Source organism: Cynocephalus volans, chromosome 4, assembly GCF_027409185.1.
Source record: "Cynocephalus volans isolate mCynVol1 chromosome 4, mCynVol1.pri, whole genome shotgun sequence".
In the NCBI taxonomy this organism is placed as follows: domain Eukaryota; kingdom Metazoa; phylum Chordata; class Mammalia; order Dermoptera; family Cynocephalidae; genus Cynocephalus; species Cynocephalus volans.
Window position 1 is genome coordinate 120883330 of NC_084463.1, and position 21290 is coordinate 120904619.

Consider the following 21290-nt stretch of genomic DNA (forward strand, 5'->3'; position numbering starts at 1 on the left):
CTGTCTAATTTAAACAAAAAGGAACTTATTGCAAAGCTGTTAGGAGCTCATAGAATTGATTGGCAAGGTGGAGAAATGTGTGTAGAAAGAGACTGGAACCAAGGAGGCGCCTAATGGCCAGGATACAGAAAGGAAAGAATGATTTCATAACAGGAATGGTTGGATGGATAAACCTAACAACCACTTCCTCTGGCTTCTTAGCTCTCTGTCTCTTAGGATTCAAAATTGAAAGAGTGCAGGAGTCTGATTGATTGAGCTTAGGTTATATGACTTCACCATGGCTTTACTAGGTATGTTAAAAGGACAGCCTCGTTCACTGAGATCCTTTAGTAGGAGGGAGGTTCTGGATTTACCCTTCAACCACAACACACACACTAGTGAAGGACATACAGCATACAGTTCCCTATGAGGAACTCCAGATACCAGGAGGAAGGGGAAATGGATGCTGGATGGCTCCAAAATAGTGAACATCAGTGACACAGAGCATATGTATGCCCACACTATCTATCCCGACATGTTTTTACGGACTATGAGTCCATCAGTTCTCAGTCTTTATCGCGGTAAACTTAAGTCTTGATTGATTTTAGTTTGTTCTTCGAAGACAGCCCTTTCCATCTCCTAGGATGTTTTAATTGCTCATCCCTGGACCCCCTCCAAGTCTTGTTAAGCCTTCACTGAGCTGTGGCAACCAGAGCTGCAGTTTTGTGTGTTGATATAGTGTGGTTGGTTTCAAGGAGAGGATAATGTGTTTGGCTTCATGTTCAATATCCTTGGTCAGCATTTATGTTATTTATTGGAGGAAAATGAGATTCATTTTTATACCACTTGGGAATTCAGCCATGCAAGATTTGCTGGCACTGGAGAGTTCTAGCATTTTAGAAATAGAGGAATATGAATAAACAGTGATTTCACATCACTTAGAAGAAGGGGAACAATAAAAATATGCATTTCTTTCATGCCTCCAATCTGTTCTTTGACTGCAGAAAACTTTGGTATGGGGTTTAGATACAGATTGATCCAGTTATCAATTCTGTTTTCTAAATGTATGATCTTGGACAAGTCACTTTATTGTTGCTGAGGCTCAGTTTTGTCATCGATGAAATAGGAACAATATTACCTAGCTTGACAGATGTATATGATTAATGTGATTCCACTTATTAAGGATTTGGCAGAGTATCTGGCACATGGTAGAAATAGAATTTGAAAATCCCATTTTCTCTTTCCTTTGTGCCACAAAGACAAGAGAAATATGAAATAATTGAAGTCACTGGACCGTATTGGGCTCAGTCAAGCAAAGACTTTACAGAAGAGGTGAGCCTGGAGCTGATCCCTAATGGAGAGAAGCGACATAACTTCATGGAAAGAAGGCCTGAGAGCATGAACAGAAAAAAGACAATGTGTCTGAAAGTTCAAAGTCATGAAGATCAACTAGTTTTGTTTCTGATTAGCAGAGTAGCTGGTTAGAAAAGGATGGAAGTTGGTAGTAAAGTAACCGTTAGAGAGATGTGATTTGATTTGGGAGGTTTCTGAGCTCAAGGAGGCATAAAATCAAACTAACACTTAAGATGATAAATCTGTCCATGGTGCCCTGGCCAGTCTCAAAGAATAGATTGTCTGTTAAGCAATAAAACCTTCCTTTTCAAATTTTTGCCTATTTATTTTTAAATTTCATGCAATGTCTCTGGTCAAGTGTGCTGAATCTTTTTTTGTCAAGGCTCTATTTAGACTTCTTCTCTCCAAGTTGACTATATTGATTGTAACTCAGTGTCTGCCTTTCCAGAGTTACTTCATTCAGATAATCACAGAATGTTCAAGATAGGCTATTCCAATCCACCCAGTTTTCAGATGAAAAAACTGAGGACCTGAGAGAGAACACAAAGTCACAAAGACTGTGGATTTTTGGAAATGTGTAGCTTAAAAAAAAAAAAAAAAAGAAATGGACTTTAGGTGGATATTTTGTACTTAACTAGATGCATGACATTGGATATCTTATCTGACCTTTGGAACCCCACTTTCCTCTCTGTACAATAGGGTTGATAGTACCTGCATCAAAGGGTGGCTATGAGACTGAAATAAGGAAACACCTGTAGAATATCTGACAAAAAAAGCTCAAGTGTTAGTTCTCTCCACCTTCCTTTGGAACTGATCTTTGTTCTGGAATTTAAGGAAAGGGTTGTGCCTTCCCTTAGGGGAAAACACCTAGGGGAAAGGTAACATCATGGAATAAATCTAAGGTAGATGATTATTTTTTGCTTCTATTCTTTTCTATAGTATCATTTCCTGGAAGGAGGTGAACAGTGCTTTTCTCCTTAGTCATTGAGCCTGGGGCACTTCTCATGTTTCTGGTTGAAATCCAGGCTGACATTTGAGGGTGAGACAGATGGCTGTCATCTCCATTAAGAATAACTGCACCCCTGCCCTTTATCCATAACTCTGCAAATGTGTTTGGCTTCCATAGCAAGTTTATGTGTTGACAATTATGGTGAAATGATTCCTTCCAGCTTGGACATGTAAAAACTTTCAGATAGCCCTGAAGCTTTTTTTCTCTCACCTTTACTTTATTCTCAAAGTCTTAAAATTTATAACCCTTAAGGCTACAAAGGCTGTTATCCAGAAACGAAAGAACTGTTGAACTGGGATTTTTCTCTCTAATTAAAAAAATTTATTAATTTCTCATTTAACTAAAAAGAACTGCACCGCACCCTCCCCCTACCCAAAAAAAGCAAAAAAGCAAAGCATAATATACTGCAAGCACAATGGATAGAGAACAAACGTGCAAATTAAACAGTTGGCCGTAGTTTCAGAGTTTTCATTTACTTATTCTGGGGTACCTGGCTGTGTGACCTAGGCCACCTGATTTTGGATATTCCGAGGGTCATTTCCAGCATAAACTTTTTGTGATACTATAAGCATATTCCTTTTAATATATTCACAAACTACGATAAACATACAGAAAAATTTAGAGTATAATGCATCAAACAATCTTGTACCCCCACTATTGAATCCTATCAAACCTTAACATGTTGCCATATGTACCGTCTTTAAGAAAAGTTACAGATAGCTCTGAATTGTCTCTATACCCCTCTTGGATCTCATTTATCCTTTTTTCCTCAGAAATAATCATTTTCTTGCATTTGATATTTATCAACAATATGTAATATTGTTTGGAATGTTTTAACTTTATAAAAATATCATAATATATATTCAACTGTCACTTGCTTTAGTCACTCAATGTTTTTGAGATTTATTCATGCTCACATATGTAGCTCTAGTTTGTTCATTTTAATTACTATATAGTAATCCATTGTACGAATAGTCTGCAATTTACTTATCCTTTTCCCTGTTGATTAGTTTTGACAAACGCAAATAATGCTGGAATTAATGTACTGGTATAAGTCTCCTTTTGCTATGTACATCTTCAACTTGCCTTGTTATTGTCAAATTGCTTCTAAAGTTTGGAACACCATTGTTCCAATTGTTTATTCTTAGGTTTATTTATTTTGTAATTACCTGGTAGCTCCAGCAACTATTAAAAATTCTACATTTACTATGTTTGTTCACTTAGCACTCATTGTACATTCTCTACTGTAGATAAGCCATGTCCACACATAATTATTATCATATATAATAGTTAGAATGTATTCAGTTCATTGGGCTGTAGTAATTTACTTGTACCACCTTTTCGTAGTTTAGTGGATACCAATTACCTTGGTCTGTTTTCATCTTCTGCTGTTTCTTCACTCTTTTAACTTGGTTTGCTTTGGCATTATAAGAACTAAATATTACTTGGGCTACAGATATATTTTAATTTTTAATAAGTTTGCCTTGGTTATAGTCAGAGTCCTTTGATCTTATTGTTTAGCTACACAGAACGTTGTTACTGTTAAAAGAAAAGAAAGAAGACTTTTTTGTTGTTGTGAGTTTAATACAGGCATTTGCTTATCATATTTAGCGGTATTGAAAGTGGGGTTCCTGGAATTGTTTTTGTGAAAAGACGCTCAGTAACTGGTTGAGCAAGACAATAGATCTTCGTTTCCCATTTGCATTGTCAATCATATTCACAAGACACAATAGTTTCACCCAGCAACATGTTGATTTAACTTTAAGAAAGGGGGTAAAACAGCGAATACTGCCATTTGCTTAACCACCAGCATCGTGGAGGCTTCAGACTCCCAGACACAGCTTCTGGTACATGTCTCATAGCATGGGGTTTGTTTTGGTTCCAAGGTACAAAAACTGATCCTAGTCTGGGTCACATCAGCACAGGGAAGCTGCAGTGTCTATGGTCCTTCAGCTAAAAAACTGTGAGAGTCTACTGATACATGGAGGCAACATGTCCAGATCCCATTCCAAGTGCAGCTGCAGTCATAAATGATCACATATTCTGACATCTAACCACAGCATGCTCAGGGCAGCCTTGGGTCAGTAATCAGTATATGGCAGCCCTAATTACACCCTCATTTATCTCTAAGAGTTATATTTCTTCATTCGATGTTGCAAAAAGTACAACCAGGTATTCCCAGAGGCTGAAGAAAAAGATTGCAGCCCATTTTCTAACACTTATCTGTTATTAGATCGCCTCAGTTTACTCAGCCTCAACAATTGAAGTAGACAACAGGAGAGGTAACTTAATTTCTGCCTCCCTGGCAGGAAAGACTTTTTATTTACTATTGGGCATATCGTAAGGTGGCAATATAAAAGAGTAGTTTGAGAGCATGGGTGGGCTTGGGATTCAAACAAGTCCATGTTTAAGTTGTGGCTGTACCACTTTTTAATTATGTGAGACTGTGGTAGGCAGACTAGTGCCCCCTGCCCCCTGCCAAATCTCTACATCTTAATCTCTGAAACCTGTTCATATATTAGGTTAAAAAGCAAAGGAGAATTTAAGTTGCAGATGGAATTAAGGTTGTTAATCAGCTGACCTTGAGATAGCCCCATTATCCTGGATTATCTGAGTGGGCCCAATGTAATTACAGGGTCCTTATAAGTGGAAGAGGGAAGCAAAAGAAAGAACCAGACAGATGGCAGCATGAGAAGGACTTGGACTTGGACTTGGCTCAACACTGGTGGCTTTGAAAATGCATGAATGGGGCCATGAGCCAAAACAGGCAGGCAGCCTCTAGAAGCTGGAAAGGGCAAAGAGACAGATTATCCCTTAGAGGTCCCCCAAAGGAATGAAGTCTTGCCAACCTTGATTTTAGCCCAGTGAGAACCATTTTGGAATTCTGACCTCCAGAAGTGAAAGATAATAAATTTGTGTTGTTTTAAGCCACTATGTTTTTGGTAATGTGCTACAGCAGCAACAGGAAACTAAAACAATGGTCTTTACAGCTCTGCTTTAGTTTTCTCATTTTGTAAAACGAAAGTTATATTATAACAGCATTTTTCTCCTATGTGGTTGCGGTAAGAAGTATGTGCTTGTGTAGAGCACTCTGCTTTCCCCTGGTAAGACTCTGTGGACTAGATGTTCAGATACTTGGACTAGAAGTCATGAGTCTTGGGTTACGGTCTCAGGCAAAATGAGGATGACAGTATTCTGCTGCCATTCTTATAGAATCGATGTGAGAAGCAAATGAAATTGTTTTAGCATTTATATTCTAACTAAAGCAGTTTTCAAATATAGCTTCTTGTTATAATTTAGCTTACACATTTCAAATGGAATTATTAGATAATATATCATAGATATATAAAAAAGTACAAAGCATAACAGTTGAACTATCATTTGATTACAGAAGATAGCATTGGGGTTACAGGTAGGATTAATTCCAATGATTGGTACTGAGTAATAAGTTCTTCCTATTAAGATATTCTATTTTTATAGCATTCCCATTTCCTATTTTGGAATACTATGGTAATAATTACGATTCTTTTTTTCAAATACCAAAGATGTGTGTTATGTTTTAATTGTAAACTTTGCTTATAATGTCTGCATATAAGCACAATGATATTTATTTAACATACTGGAGATGAAGTGGAAGCATTACATATTTGGCCAGGATATAATTATCATACCTTCCCTAAAACACATTTTGAGTGTTTTGATAGGTTTATTAATTTTCAGTAAGTGGAGTAAAGTTCTCATCATACTGTATGCTAATGATGAAACATTTCACAAATATTTATTACAAATTTTGATTGAATATACATTTGATAGGTAAATTCAGGTAGATAAAATTAAGACTTATTTGTCTGCTTTTCAGAGTATTCCTTTATTGAGGTCAGTGCACATCGAGAGAGAGAGAGAGAGAGAGAGAGAGAGAGTGTGTGTGTATGGAATGAAAAGTGAATACTAGGTGATTATTATAATTGCTTATCACTACTTCTATTTTCAAAAAATATGGCAATATGCACTTATAGATATATTATTTTCATGTTCTTATTTTCAGTTGACTCATGTACACAGTTAAAGGGCACATTTTGCAGTGACATATTTTTCAAATCGATGTTTTCTGTGGAGATTTTATGAAGGAGAGGTTTGTTTAAATTCTATACCAGAGCATAGCAGAAAGTTAAATGAAATAAAATGCCAAGGAAGGGGGTGTGGCCACACTTTCTGGGTGAACGAATAGTCTAGTCAATAAAAGTTACATAAAAGACCAAGCACACGAAATGCTTTTTAACTCACTGCTGGGGCAAACTTATCACAAAATGTACTTGTGCAATTTCCAGGGTCAAGAGAAATAGTGAGGGGATACCTCGGAGTCTTTCATGACTGAGGTTTTTGTAGGACTTTCAATCATTGTTTTAAAATCATTTATCACTGAAAAGTGATAACTATTTATAATATTTAAATGCTTAAAATGAATGTGATTAATGCATGTACTAACAGTTTATTTTGGGTAATTTCTTCTTTTCTTCTAAATATGAGGTTATTTGACTACTAATATGTGAAAATCCAAGACTTTAGATTGGATAGATAAAGGGGTAATTTTTAAAGTAGCAAATAGTTGATTTACCTTGTCCAAGAATAGAATTTCTTTCAAAGAGGTTGGAACGGGACAAAAGGACTTAAATTTGAAATGTTTGGCAGTTTTGATAATCTCAGATTAACCAGAAATAAAGAATGAAAGGATCTTCTCATATTACACAGCAAATGCTTAGAAATTGGGTAATATTTTTCATGAACTGGATAAGGACTGTGAATGAAGACCGTACAGAGGGAACAGCATAAATACAAGGCATTGTGTTACAGATGTCTTTAAATATAAAATCAACAAGTATTTGAAAATGTGCTTGCATTTTAGATCCAGTCAGCTTCTTTCACATAGCCATCAGGCAATAAAGAAGCATTTAAAAAGAGAGAGAAGTGTCTTTATAGAGAAAAAAAGAATTGTTCCGTAAGTAAATCTAAAGTGAAAGTGCTTCAGGAACTTCGTGACCAGGATATGCTTGGAAGTTTTGAGTTGTGCTTCTGCAAAGTTAGCAAACACCAGAAAATTTCACAGATGAGAAGTCATTTCATTTGATGTTCTTGAATGTTTTTTTTTTTTTTTTTTTTTTTGAGTGACAGGGATTAAGGGAAGGTTTTAGAGACTGTCTGCTGGTTTCACTTCTGCACAGGAAAGGGAGAAGTCAATATCAGATTTTTAGATTCCTAGAATCCGCCCTGCTTTTATGGAAAAAAGTATTTCATGATGTTTATACTTGAAATTGTCAGCTTTGCACATTTCACAGGATCAGATGCTAGCTGCACTGGGTTGCCTCTTTGGGGAGTCTCACTAATGTAGATCATTTCCATTCCATCCAATTTCATTCGTGTTGAGTCAGATGATGGTTATAATGACAGTGTCCTTCACATCGGAAGATTCCCCAGCTATGAAACAAATGACGAGGACTGAACACATATCAACCTTTAGTCACCATTAGCATATCTCTACAGGATAGACTCGTGAATTCTCATAATGTCAGTTACTGAATAGCATTTCTAGGGACTCTGTCTCCTGCTGCCATGCCTACCCTGTAGCCCCCAGACTCCCTTGCCCCTGCCCTGACTACCAACCATCATCCCTTATGCTTGAACTCAGCCTTGAAGTTATGCCTGTCCACAATGAATTCCAGGCTTCTTGACTGGAATAGAATTGGTTATTTTTTCCCAATTTTATCTTTCAGAGCAGCTAGAAAGGAGAATTGAATAGAAAAACCAGGTAAGGTAGCTTAGTGGTTCTCAGCCTTCACTTTAATCCTGAGCAGATTTTTATAATGCATGTGGATCCCATCATAGAGATTCTGATTCAGTTGATCTGGTCTGGTCTAGAGCTGGGCCTCAGAAATTTTAAAAATTTCCCAGATGATTGATTGCTTGGTGAAAAAGATCAGAGAATTAGTCCAGACCAGTGATTCTCAGTGTGTTTCCTGGACCAGCAGGATCAGCATCACGTGGAAGCTTATTAGAAATTCAAATCTTCAGGCCCTATCTAAGACCAGCGAATCAGAAATCTTGTAGGGGTAGGACCCCACAATTTGTTTTTTAATAAGCCCTCCATATGATTCTGATACATGTCAACATTTGAGAACCACTGATCTAGACTAACTTTCTATGATAGGGAAGGGGTTGAGGGTGCAGTCTACTGATACCACTATATTATTTCCAAAAGGTGGTCAGCACAGACCCAAGTCTAGTAATATGTCAGACACTCATGATTAGGGTGCAGGCAGATTACAGAGATTAGCAACCAGTATCCCAAGGAACAAATTCTGTTATGAAGAGGTAGTGCCTCTTCACAGCAGATCACGATTAGAGTGCGCGCTTCAGGGAGATGTTGTGCTAGGTTTAATTCTTGGACCTTTTTATTAGCTTAGGAGACAAAATTGTCTGGACTTCATTTTTCAGATGTGTAAAACTGAGATGGTAATTACTACCTTTCAAGTTTGCTGTGAAATATAAAGTAAAATTGTAAATGAAAATTATCCAGCAAGAGCAGATGTCCAGAACATGCCCAGCACAAAATGCATTCTTAAGAAATAATCGATTGCTATTATTATTTCCATACAAGAATAATCAATACATGGTATGTGGGCTGTCAAGTTCTCCTCTGGTGTCCATGGCAAACATTATAAATTAACTCCATCAGTCTTCCTACTGAGCTGGGGTTTGGTCTTGAATCCTTTCTAATAGAGTACTCTAGCAACCACTACGACAATCAGACCTAACATTCATGATAAACTCCATTTGCCACCTCTCGTTAAGAATGCAAAGATCTTCTTAGGGATATTCCTATTCCTGCATTTCCTTCCTGCCCACATTCACTTAGCACTTGCTTTGTTAGAGTCCAATAGATGTATAAGTTGAGCCACATATCTAATTTTAAATTGTCTAGTAGTCACACTAAGAAAAATAGAAGGAAGTAGGTGAAATAAGATTTTAAAATATGTTTTGCTTAATGCAATATATTCAAAATATTATTTCAATATATAATCAGTGGAACAATTATTAATGTTTTACATTGTTCTTTTGGAATTAAGCCTTTGACATCCACTGTGTATTTTATACTTACAATACATCTCAACTCATTCTAGCTGTATTTGAAGGGCTCAGTAGCCATGTGTGGCTAGTGGCTGCCACATTAGATGGTGCAGCTCTAGGTCCACAAAACCCATTTCCACAAAACATCATTGAGCTCTGGGTGAAGGACAGATACAAGGCCTGATCATAGCCTTAAAAACTCACTGTTTATTCAGTGACTTAGTCACAAAAAAATAATAGTACTTTCCTGCACAAAGTGTTATTACCTTCCTCCCTGCATTTTCTTTTTTTTTTTATTGATTATATATATTCATGGGGTACAGAATCGAACATCAATACATATGTACAATATGCAGTGATCAAATCAGGATAATTAATAAACTCATGTTTACAAAACATAATCAATCTTTGTGACCCTTAACTAGTTTCTCACCAATCCCCTCCCTCCTCTCTCACTTCTAATAACCACAGTTCTGTTTTCTTTTTTTTTGAAAGTTTAATATATCGTTGTGATTCTTTCTTTCTTTCTCCTCCCTTCCTTCCTTCCCTCCTTCCCACTGCTTTCCTTTCCTTTCCTTCTTTATTTTAGCTCCCACTTATGAGTGAGGACATGCTATATTTCTCTTTCTGTGCCTGGCTTATGTCACTTAATATTATCTTCTCTAAGTTCATCCATGTTGCTGCGAATGGCAGAAGTTCATTCTTTTTAATGGCAGAGTAATATTCCATTGAGTATATATACCACATTATTTTTGTCTGGCCATCAGTCAGTGGAAATTTAGGTTGATTCCAACTCTTGGCTGTTGTAAAAAGAGCTGCAATAAACATGAGAGTGCAGGTATTTCTTCAACATGAAGATCTCCATTCCTTTGGGTGTATACCCAGTAATAGGATTGCTGGGTCATATGGCAGTTCTATCTGTAGCTGTCTGAGGAAACTGCATACTATTTTCCATAATGGCTGCACTAATTTACAGTCCCAGCAACAGTGTAGGAGGATTCCCCTTTCTCAGAACCCCCATCAGCATTTGCTATTCTCTTTCTTTTGGATAATAGCCAGTCTAACCAGGTGAGATGATATGTCAGTGTGGTTTTGGTTTGCATTTCCCTGATGCTGAGTGATGCTAAGCATTTTTTCATGTGTCCATTGGCCATTTGTATATCTTCATATGAGAAATATCTATTCAGCTCCTTTGCCCATTTTTTAATTGGGTTACTTGTTTTCTTAGTGTTGTTTGAGTTCTTTGTGTGTTCTGGATATTAATCTTTTGTCAGATACATAGTTTGCAAATATTTTCTCCCGTTCTATAGGTTGTCCTTTTGCTCTGTTGTTTCTTTTGCTGTGCAGAAGCTTTTCAGTTTGATATAATCCCATTAGTTTATTTTTTCTTTTGTTGCCTGTGTTTTTGGGGTCCTATTTATAAAGTCTTTGCCCAGTTCTACTTCCTGAAATGTTTCCCCTACATTTTCTTTTAGGAGTTTTATAGTTTCTGGTCTTATATTTAAATCTTTAGTCCATTTTGAGTTGATTTTGGTATATGCTGAGACGTATAGATTCAGTTTCATTCATCTTCATATGGATGTCCAGTTTACCCAGCACCATTTATTGAATAGGCCGTCTTTTCCCCAATGTGTGTTCTAGTTGCCTTTGTCAAAAATCAGTTGGCTGTAAGTATGTGGGTTGATTTCTGGCTTATCTATTCTGTTCCATCAGTCTGAGTGTCTGTTTTATGCAAGTACCATGCTTTTTTTCTGTTTTTGTTACTATAGTCAGGGAGTGTTATGCCTCTGGTTTTATTTATTAATTTATTTTTGCTCAGGATTGCTTTGGCTATTTGGAGTGTTTTGTAGTCCCATATGAATGTTAGGATTGTTCTTTCTATTTCTGTGAAGAATGTCATTGGTATTTTGATGGGGATGGCATTGAACTTGTAGATCACTTTGGGTAGTGCGGACATTTTCACAATATTAATTCTTCCAATCCAAGAGCATGGGATTTCTTTCCATCTTTTTGTGTTCTTTTAATTTCTTTCAACAGCAATTTGTAGTTCTCATTGTAGAGATCTCTTATCTCCTTGGTTAAATTGATTCCTAGGTATTTTATTTTTTAGAGACTGTTTTAAATGGGATTGCTTTCTTGATTTCTTTTTCTGCTAGTTTGTTATTAGAGTATAAAAACAAACTACTACATGCTACTGATTTTTGTGTATTGATTTTATATCCTGCAACTTTATTGGAGTTGTTTATCAGCTCTGAGAGTTTTTTGGTAGGGTCTTAAGTTTTTCTGTATTTAGGATCATGTCATCTGTCAGTAGGGACTGTTTGATTTCATTTTTTCCAATCTGGATGCCTTTTATTTCTTTCTCTTGCCTGACTGCTTTGTCTAGTACTTCCAATACTATTTTAAATAGGAGGGGTGAGAGTAGGCATCCTTGTCTTGTTATTGCCATTAGGGGAAAAGCTGAAAGCTTTTTAGGATGATTTTTGACAGTAGGTTTCTCGTATATGGCTTTTATTTTGTTGAGAAACTGAACTTCTATACCTAATTTGCTAAGAGTCTTTATCATGATGGGATGCTGAATTTTGTCAAATGCTTTTCCTGCATCTACTGAGATAATCATGTGGTTTTTGTCCTTGATTTGATTGATACAGTGTATCACATTTATTGACTTAATGTATGTTGAGCCATCCTTACATTTCTGGGATGACTGCCACTTGATCATGGTGTACCATTTTTTTGATGTGTTGCTGCATTCCGATTGCTAATATTTTGTTGAGGATTTTTGTGTCTTGTTCATCAAAGGTATTGTTCTGTAGTTTTCTTTTTAAGTTGTATCTTTGTCCTTGTTTGTTTTTAGTATCAGGGTGATGATGGCCGCATACAATGGGTTTAGGAGAGTGGCCTCTGTTTCCATTTTTGGAATAGTTTGACAGGAATTGGTATTAACTCCTCCTTAAAGGTTTGGTAGAATTCAGCAGTAAAGCCATCTGGTCCTGGGCTTTTCTTTGTCGGGAAACTGCTGATTATTCCTTCAATCTCATTGCTTGTTATTGGTTTGTTCATGTTTTTTATGTCTTCTGGTTCAGTCTTGGTAATTTGTATGTGTCCAGAAGTTATCCATGACTTCCAGGTTTTCAAATTTGTTGGCATATAGTTATTTGTAATATTTTCTAATGATTCTTTGTATGTCTGTGGTTTCCACACTGTATTTTCATGAAGAACTGAGTAACAGTATATGAGCAGAATGCCTGACGTTTCTTTAGGCTTCATTTGGTTTTCTTCTTTCTACATCTTGTGTGTATGTCCTGAGATATCACCCCCCTTGTAACCTACAGATGGTACACTTTCCGATCTCATCACCTGCTCTTTGAGTGGAGGTTGGACTCAGTGTTGCTGGTGAGGAATGTGTGGTGAGCTGCTTGCTGAGTATGTACTATAATATGCCAGGCACTGTGCTAAGCAATTCATGTAGAGGGTGATGAGAGGCCCACCAATGGCTTCCCACCACACTTAGATTGCAATCCAGATGGTTTAAAAGAACCTACCTGATGTCATGTATGGCTACGTTAGAGAAGGGATTTCCTACCATAACCTCATTTTCTCGCTCCACTTGGCCACCAAGCCTCCTTGCTCTTCTTTTTCCCACCTTAAGCGTTTTTCTTGGTGCTCCCTTTGCCTAGAATGCTGTTCCCCAGGATAATTATATGGATCACTCCTTCATTTCATCCAGGTCTTCCTTTAAGTGTCCTCAGAGACGATTTTCCAGACTCCACTATCTAAATTAGCAACCTCATCTCTCTACATCTCCTCACTCTACTTTATTTTTCTTCATATTAATTATCACTACACTTAATTACAAATTACATATTCCTTTGCACATATATTTATTGTTTGGCTCTCCTGCTAGATTTATCTCATTTGTTCACCTTTTATTTTTCCCTGTGCTTAAAACAGTGTAAGCACTTAAGAGGTACATGATAAATATTTGAATAACTTCACATACCTATTATCTCATTTAATCTTTATGTCTTTTTTTAAATAAAGGAGAAACAGTGTGATATAATATATAACATGAGCAAGTTCACAGAATCATTAGGTGGCTGAACTGAGATTTTAAGCCAAGATTGTGTGTTCACAACTCAGATTTCTAATCACTGCCCTTTTCTGTCTCTAGGGAGGAAAGAACTTTGTCTTCCGTTGTTGGGAAAATAGACTAATTTAATCAGGCCCCCTTGCCTCAGGGCAGGTTGGGGGTGGTGCAGCATTCTTTGTGGGCAGGTTTTGTGTGGGTGAAGTTAGTGCACCTGCGTGGCACTGCCACCTCGGCTGGAGTTTACTGCCTTGGGTGGCAGCTGCTGCACAAGCGGCCATGCCTTTCCAACCCGTGGCTTCCAAGGACCTGTTTGCCAGTTACCTAGCTCATGGACCTGCGTGTAAAGGGACTGGTAACCCAGCCTGGCATGTGAGGGGTATGGTGAGCCAGCCTGGCGTATGAAGCTTTTGTGACCCAGTCTGGAATGGGCTTGTGGGGTCTGTGAGCTCCAGACCCAGCCCGAGCTCGACAATTGGCCCAGTCAGGGCAGGATTACAGGCGGGTAAAAAAGCCCGTCAATTGGTGTGGTTGTGTAACTTTACAATTGGCATCATGAACAGGATTAAGAGCGCTACAATTGGCAACATCAGCAGGATTCCAACATTAGCCCGAGTAGCACTACACCTATGCTCCTGGTCTCTTGTAAATTCTCCAGAGAAAAATTTTGGCTTTCTTAGTATGATTTTTAACTTCTTCCTATATTAATAAATTGTTAGCATCAACCAGAGGAACTGGATGTAGAATTTGGTGACAGATTTTGACAGTGCTATCAACATATACGTTGTTCCCAGGGCAATCACTGAGTTGGCGTTCATGAAAATATATTTTGATTGCTGCAAAATTGACACTTCTTGGGGTTTATTTTAGGGTCCATCCATGCTAGGTGATAACTGAAGACTGTGCTGATAAAGGCAGTGTGAGCTAACTGACAGATAGTGAGTCATCCTTTAATCTACTTCACTTTGAAGATGGGAAACTGTCTCAGAGGAACAAACACGGAGTCTTCCCAGGTGCTTTGATCTTTGTTTCTACTCAGTTCCACAAAACCGCATTGAGTTCCTGTTTCACACCTTGCCCTGGGCTCAGAGCCATGGATACTGTCCTTATAATGGCAACTTCAAACTTAGTGTAGTAAAACAAGTACCATTCTTCTGCACTCATAAATTCTGTGGGTCAGTAATGCCTATGGGGCCCAGCAGGGATGGTTTGTATCTCCTTGATACTAGGACCTCAGTTGGGAAGATTTCAAGGGCTGAGGGGACTCTCACGGCTGGGAAATGGAATCAAACAAAAGCTTCTTTCCTCACATGTCTGGTGCCTGGGTTGATATTCCTCAAAGGCTGGACTCAGCTGGGACGATCAACTGGAGTCTGTCCATATGCATCTCCATGTGTCTCTGGCTTTTCACAGCATGGAAGCTGGGTTCTAAGAGGTAATGTCTTGAGATGAATCATCCAGAGAATGAGCCTTCCAGAATCTGCCAGACTCCTTATCACCTAGCCTTGGAAGTAACATGGTTTCTTCCACATTCTTTTGGCTACAAATACGTCTCTAAGGCCTGTCCAGATTAAAAGGGAGGGTGATTAGATTGGACCTCTTGGTGGAGGATGGTAAGGTTACATTACAGAACAGCATGTGGGATGGGAGATACTATTACAGCTACTTTTGGAAAATCTGCCACAGACACAAGGAAGAAAATGATACTTGTCACTACCTGTGAACAATGGGAATTCAGTCACTGGTGGAGAGACAGTTGCATCAGGCCTCTATCAGACAGCTTAATTTTCCTTTGGAAAGCAATACTGGCCCACAGTGTGCACATTATGTGTATAAACAGGGGGTTTTTTGTTCTGTTTTGCATTTCCATCCAGGGGTTCATTAGGGGAAATTTTCATAGCTCTATCACCTTGCTGTAATGACTCACTGTGTGAGGTCTGGTGTTGCTTGGAAGTTTGGGCTCAGCATTTATTTTCAAAGTTTCAAAGTGCCTCATTTTGCCTCACTAACTCCCACCTTGGAAAAATAAAATTATATATTAATTGATATTAAAGGAGGCTTCAAAGAATCTGTCTCTGCTACCTTAGCCCTCTAATGATGAATTTTACTGGAAATGTGTATTAAAAAGAAAGTGCCTGCAGCAGCATAGGAAGACACTATGCCTTCTCAGCCTTATGTCCTAGCATTTATCATCTGGGATTCAAATGGCCTGTTTGTGGCTCTGGATTGTACGGTTAATGAGGGCAGGGCCAGTGTCTGTCTTTGCCATTATATTCCCTGAACCGAGTACATTGTTAAAGTCAGTTTTCTTTTTTTAAAAATCTATTCTTTTCACATGTCTGGTCTGGAGGGGAAATAGGCAACCCAAGGGCAGGGAGAGGGCCACAAACTTATCATGATGTATTTCTCTTCTTCTTCCTCCTTTTTTTCCTCTGTTTTCCTTCATGGAGGGACTCAATCTCAGAAACATCCCAGCATGACCTTATATCCACCGGGCCCCCAGCCAGCTCTGTAATGAGGGCAGCTGGGAACTGTGTGGCATTACACTCTCTATGGCAGGTGGACTCCACCAGCAACAATGAAGAAAAAGGGCCCCAACTTAGGTAGTCATGTGATACCCTGTATTGCCACCCAGAAGAAGGTCCCCACCAGATGCACCCCCAGACTGTGGACTTCCCAGCCTCCAAAACTGTAAGAAATAAATTCCATTTCTTTATAAATTACCTAGTTTCAGCTATTCTATTATAAACAACAGAAAATGGACTAATAAAGCCCCATCTTAAGCTATATCTGCAAAAACCCTTTTTCCAAATAAGGTCATATTTTGAGGTTCCTGGCAGACATGAACTACAGTTGAGTATGGAGAAAGAATTCAATAGTAATTAAGGGACCTGTTGGAAAGCAGGGTGATGGGAATAGCACATTTTCAGGGCTCTGTGCTCCTGTTTGATTCTATCCTCATTTTCTTCAGAATCTCATAAGTTGACTGAGCTTCCAAGAGCCTGGAAAAGGAGTCACAATCACTGATGAGGGTGGGGAAAGGACTTTTTCCCTTTGCCAGTCTTTCTCTCAAGTTCCTTTTGTTTTTCTGTACAATCACCTTATTTTAGAAAGGGAAAGAAGAACACATTCATACTGAGAATCCCTGAAGGAGAAGGCAAACTTCTGCCATAAAGAAAAACATCAAGGCTTTCCTACCTCACGCTCCCAAGTCCAGTGTTATGGCGCTGCTGTCTCCCCGCTGCTCTTGGGCCTCTGGCTCTCTTTGCTTCACATGGTGGCAGCCACTTGCACACCAAGGGCACCCTTGCCCTGGATATGGTCACGATACCCAGTACCCCTATGGGGAAAAGGCAGATGAGTTCAAGCGTCTGGCTGAAAACTCAGCCTCCATCGATGATCTCTTGGTGGCAGAGGTGGGGATCTCAGATTATGGTGACAAACTGGACATGGAGCTGAGTGAGAAACACAAGCTGGACAAAGAAAACTACCCAATCTTTGACCTCTTCTAGGATGGGGACTTTGAGAACCCAGTCCCGTATAGCAGGTCTGTAAAAGTTGGAGCCATCTAGTGCTGGCTAAAGGGACGATGTCTACCTAGGCATGACTGGTTGCCGGCCTGCATGTGACACCCTGGCTGGGGAGTTCATCAGGGCCTCTGGCGTGGAGGCCTGCCAGGCCCTCTTGAAGCGTGGGCAGCATAACCTCTTGAGTGCGAAGGAGGCGGAGAAGAAGTGGGCTGAGCAATACCTGAAGATCATGGGGAAGATCTTAGACCAAAGTGAGGATTTCCCCGCATCAGAAATAACCCAGATCACCAAACTGATTGAGAATAAGATGATAGATGGGAAGAAAGAGGAGCTCCAGAAGAGCTTGAACATCCTGACTGCCTTCCAGAAGAAGGGGGCCGAGAAGGAGGAATGTAAAAAGACATCTTGAGGTTTTCCAGGGTTTGGTGGGGGTGAGGAGGGAAGAGTTGGGAAATCCTGTGAGATATAAGGGGGTGGTGGAAAAGTGGAACTAAACCAGAAATCTGAGCCCTGAGTATGTCTGGACATTGATGCCGTTATGACCATGCTTAAGCATCTTTCTAGCTGGTCCAAGCTGAGCACTTACTCAGATGGCCAGTGAAATGCCCCCTCAGAAGGAACTGGTGCTATAAAGAGGAGTGTACTGCCCAGGTCTTTGAAAGGTGTAATTCTGATCAATTAAAGTTTCAGTGTTTTGGTCAAGTGGAGGGTAGGGGGGAGAAAAACATTAACCCAGCATTATTTTTCTTGCCATGTTTCGTTTTCAGTTGCTTTTCTTTAGAACTCCTCTAGGTAGTTGGGGGACCAGAAACATCACAGCCAGTCTCTTCACAGTAGAGAGATAAAGAGTCTTAGAAAAATGGTCACTTTGGGAATACTTAATGTAGCCATTACATAAAACCAAAGTCAAACAGCTTTGCTTTATTCTTTTCTTCTAGTTGTAGATATTTCTATTGGACTAGAGGTTTTAAAAGAAATATTGAAATACTGGACCATGGTTCAGCTGTTCATTAATTTTGTAGTTTAATGATGCATTTCTAAATTATCCCTGTGGAAGTAAACTAACATTTACTGAATCTGTATTACTTGCCTCGTGTTCTACTGGACACTTTTGCAGAATTTTTCAGCTAATCTTCCCAATATTTTGTGGTAGATCATATTGCTTACATTTTCAAGTGACAATACTGAGGCTCAGAGAGATTAACTATACTTGCTAGGTCCCAAAGTGAGCAAGTGCTGGAGCTAGATTTGGACCCAGGTTCTTTCTGTCTCCAGAATGCCACGAGATATAGGAGCCTCGGGCATAGAGGAGAGTAACAAATCTCCTACTGAAATCTTCCTGGAATTACTGGGGAAGGCTTTGGGAAAAAAACTGTGGTGATGTTGATGATGATAATGATGGTAGTGTTGTTGTTGTTGGTGGTGGTGGTAATGGCCTCTGCTATTTCAGGAGCAGCTACTATTTGCAATTAATGAAACCAGATGCTTTACAAGGTTTATTCCCATGAGCATTTACTATATAGGTGTTTCTTGAACAGCTCTTCTGTATCAGGATTTGTTCAGATCTTGGAAAACAGACTAAGCCAAGTTATCTATTCTTTAGTCATGATATCATTGTCTGCATTTTATGCACACAGAAACTGGAGCAGAGAGTTTGCCAAACCTCTCACAAGTGCTGGGATTTGCATCTAGGCCTGTCAGCCTCTAAAGCTTTGTCTCTTTCCACACCAGCTTGGATACATCTGGAACCCATTTACTACTTTTTAAAAAAGTAAATGTTATTGTGTATACAATATGATGCTGCGGGATACATATAGACAGTAAAATTGTTTCTATAGTGAAGCAAATTAACATGCTCAACATCTCACATAGTTACCCATTCCTTTTTTTTTTTTTTTGATTTTGTGGCAAGAACAACTAAAATGTACTTATTTAGCTGGCATCCCAAATACAGTACAATTTTAACTGTAGTCCTCATGTACATTAGATTTTTAGATTTGTTCTTCCTACGTATCTGCTACTTTTTATCCTCTTACGTACATCTCTCTATTTATTCTTTCTTCTTAAAACAAAACAAAACAAAAGCCCCTTTATTGTTTAGTGATAAAAGATACATGTTGGTTGTAAAAATTCATTAGTACAAAGTAAATAAAATAAATTGTATAAGTGATTTTTGTTTATCCTGTATCCAACTCTCTGGTGTAAATCACTGTTGATTTTTTAACATACAGTTTTGTAGACTTTTTCTATGTATGTACAAATATATATCTAAATTATTGATAGACATTATATATAATCTGCCATATTTAGTATATGCTGTGATATTGTATATCCAAGTAGAAAAGAACTTGATTTAATTACTACTTTGTGTTTTATTTCTTATAGATGTAGAGAAATTAGAAAGGTTGGGAGCTACTAAGCTAAGGTAGCTATACCCAGGAGAGGAAAGAATTAAGAATCCATAGGTTTTTAAATTGGGGGTAGTTCTACCAACGACAATTGAATTTGTGGTAAACCCAAACATAGGTCCTGCTCAATAGACTCAGTACTAAAGTACCTGCTTTTGGCAAAAATCTCAGCATCTGAGGTTAGCAGGGAATCAGCAGGGCTTCTAGCCTCCAAGAACTTTTTAGGGCCAGATAATAAACATTGTAAAGATCAGACAGCCCTCCCAAAAGCTTTTTCTAAGACCTATAGTGGAATCCTGCTGGGTATAAAGGAGCCCGGTAATGAATCAGATTTAGTTATCCATTCTGGCACATACAGGGCTTAGAAATGTATTTATTTTGACTTAGAAAAATGCTGCTTGAACTCAAGAGCTGTGTTACATTATAAATAACATATATCCTTCAGCCTATAACATAGATCCTTGAACCTAAAATATAGATTTTCAGATTTAACATTTAAGAAACTGGTAACTATCTTGTAACTGATAGATATATTTCATATATAATTACTCCCCCCTCCCCACAATATTACTATAAAATAAATGGTGTTTTTCAGTTAAGAAAAGATAACATATCCCTAGGACATTAACAAAATAGCTAACACTCCTAATATCCATTCTTGGAAGAACATTTCATCCAAGTATAACTTCTAATGAGTTTTTACATCCTCTTAAAACATGAACACAGATAAATGTGTTAACTTATTTCCGAACTTTCTCCTTGATAATTTTAACAGCTTTATTAAGACATAATTTACATAGCATAAGGTTTACCTCCTTAAAGTGTACAATTTAATGGTTTTAAGTATATTTTCAGAGTTGCACAACCATTATCATAATCTAATTTTAGAACATTTCCATCACCTCAAAAACAAAAACAAAACAAACAAAAAAACCACAACTGGTACTCAGTAATAGTTATTTTCCATCTGCTGAGCTTAGCTGTAGGTGACCACTATCTATTTTCTGTCTCTATAGGTTTGCCTATCCTGGCCATTTTATAAAAATGTGATCATGCAATTATATCTTTTGTGACTGGATTTTTTTCATTTAGCATAATGACTTTGAGGTTCATCCATGGCTCATGTTATAACATCTATCAGTACTTCATTTTGTTTTATTGCTAAACAATTTTCCACTGTATGGCTATATCACATTTTATGCATTCATCAGTTGGTGGACATTTGTGGTGTTTTCACATTTGGCTATTATAAATAACATTGCTATGAGCATTCATGTACAAGTCTTTGTGTGGACATAGGTTTTCATTTCCCTTGGAAGTGGAATTGTTGGAACTGGTGGAACATTTGGTAACTCTATGTTTAATAGTTTGAGAAACTGTCATACTGACTTCCAAAATGGCTGAAATATTTTACATGCTCACTAGCAATGTCCAAGAAATCTGGTTTCTCCATACTTCTGACAAATTGTTATTGTCTGTATTTTTGGTTGTAGCCATTCTCGTGGGTAAGTGGTATCTCACTGTGGTTTTGATTTGAATTTCTCTAATTTCTAATGATGTTTAGCATCTTTTCATGTGCTTATTAGTCATTTGTATCTTCTTTGGGTAAATGTCTATTTAAATACTTTTTTTATTTTACAATTGGGTTATCATTTTATTATTGAGATGTAAAAGTTGTTTACGTATTCTGGATTCAAGTCCCTTATAAGAAATTTGATTTGCAAATATTTTCTCCTACTCTGTGGGTATTTTTCTGAGCAGTTCTTTATAAAGAAATGGCTTGCTGCAAAGAGAGCTCC

General features: G+C 38.0%; 1 protein-coding gene and 1 pseudogene across 3 annotated transcripts in view; both read left to right on the top strand.

The window, feature by feature from the left end:
- The window catches only part of NELL1 (neural EGFL like 1), an 879285-nt gene that overhangs the window by 519690 nt on the left and 338305 nt on the right, over window positions 1-21290 (top strand). The gene's annotated exons all lie outside the window — the stretch shown is intronic.
- LOC134375028 (endoplasmic reticulum resident protein 29-like) lies at window positions 15712-17492 on the top strand (annotated as a pseudogene).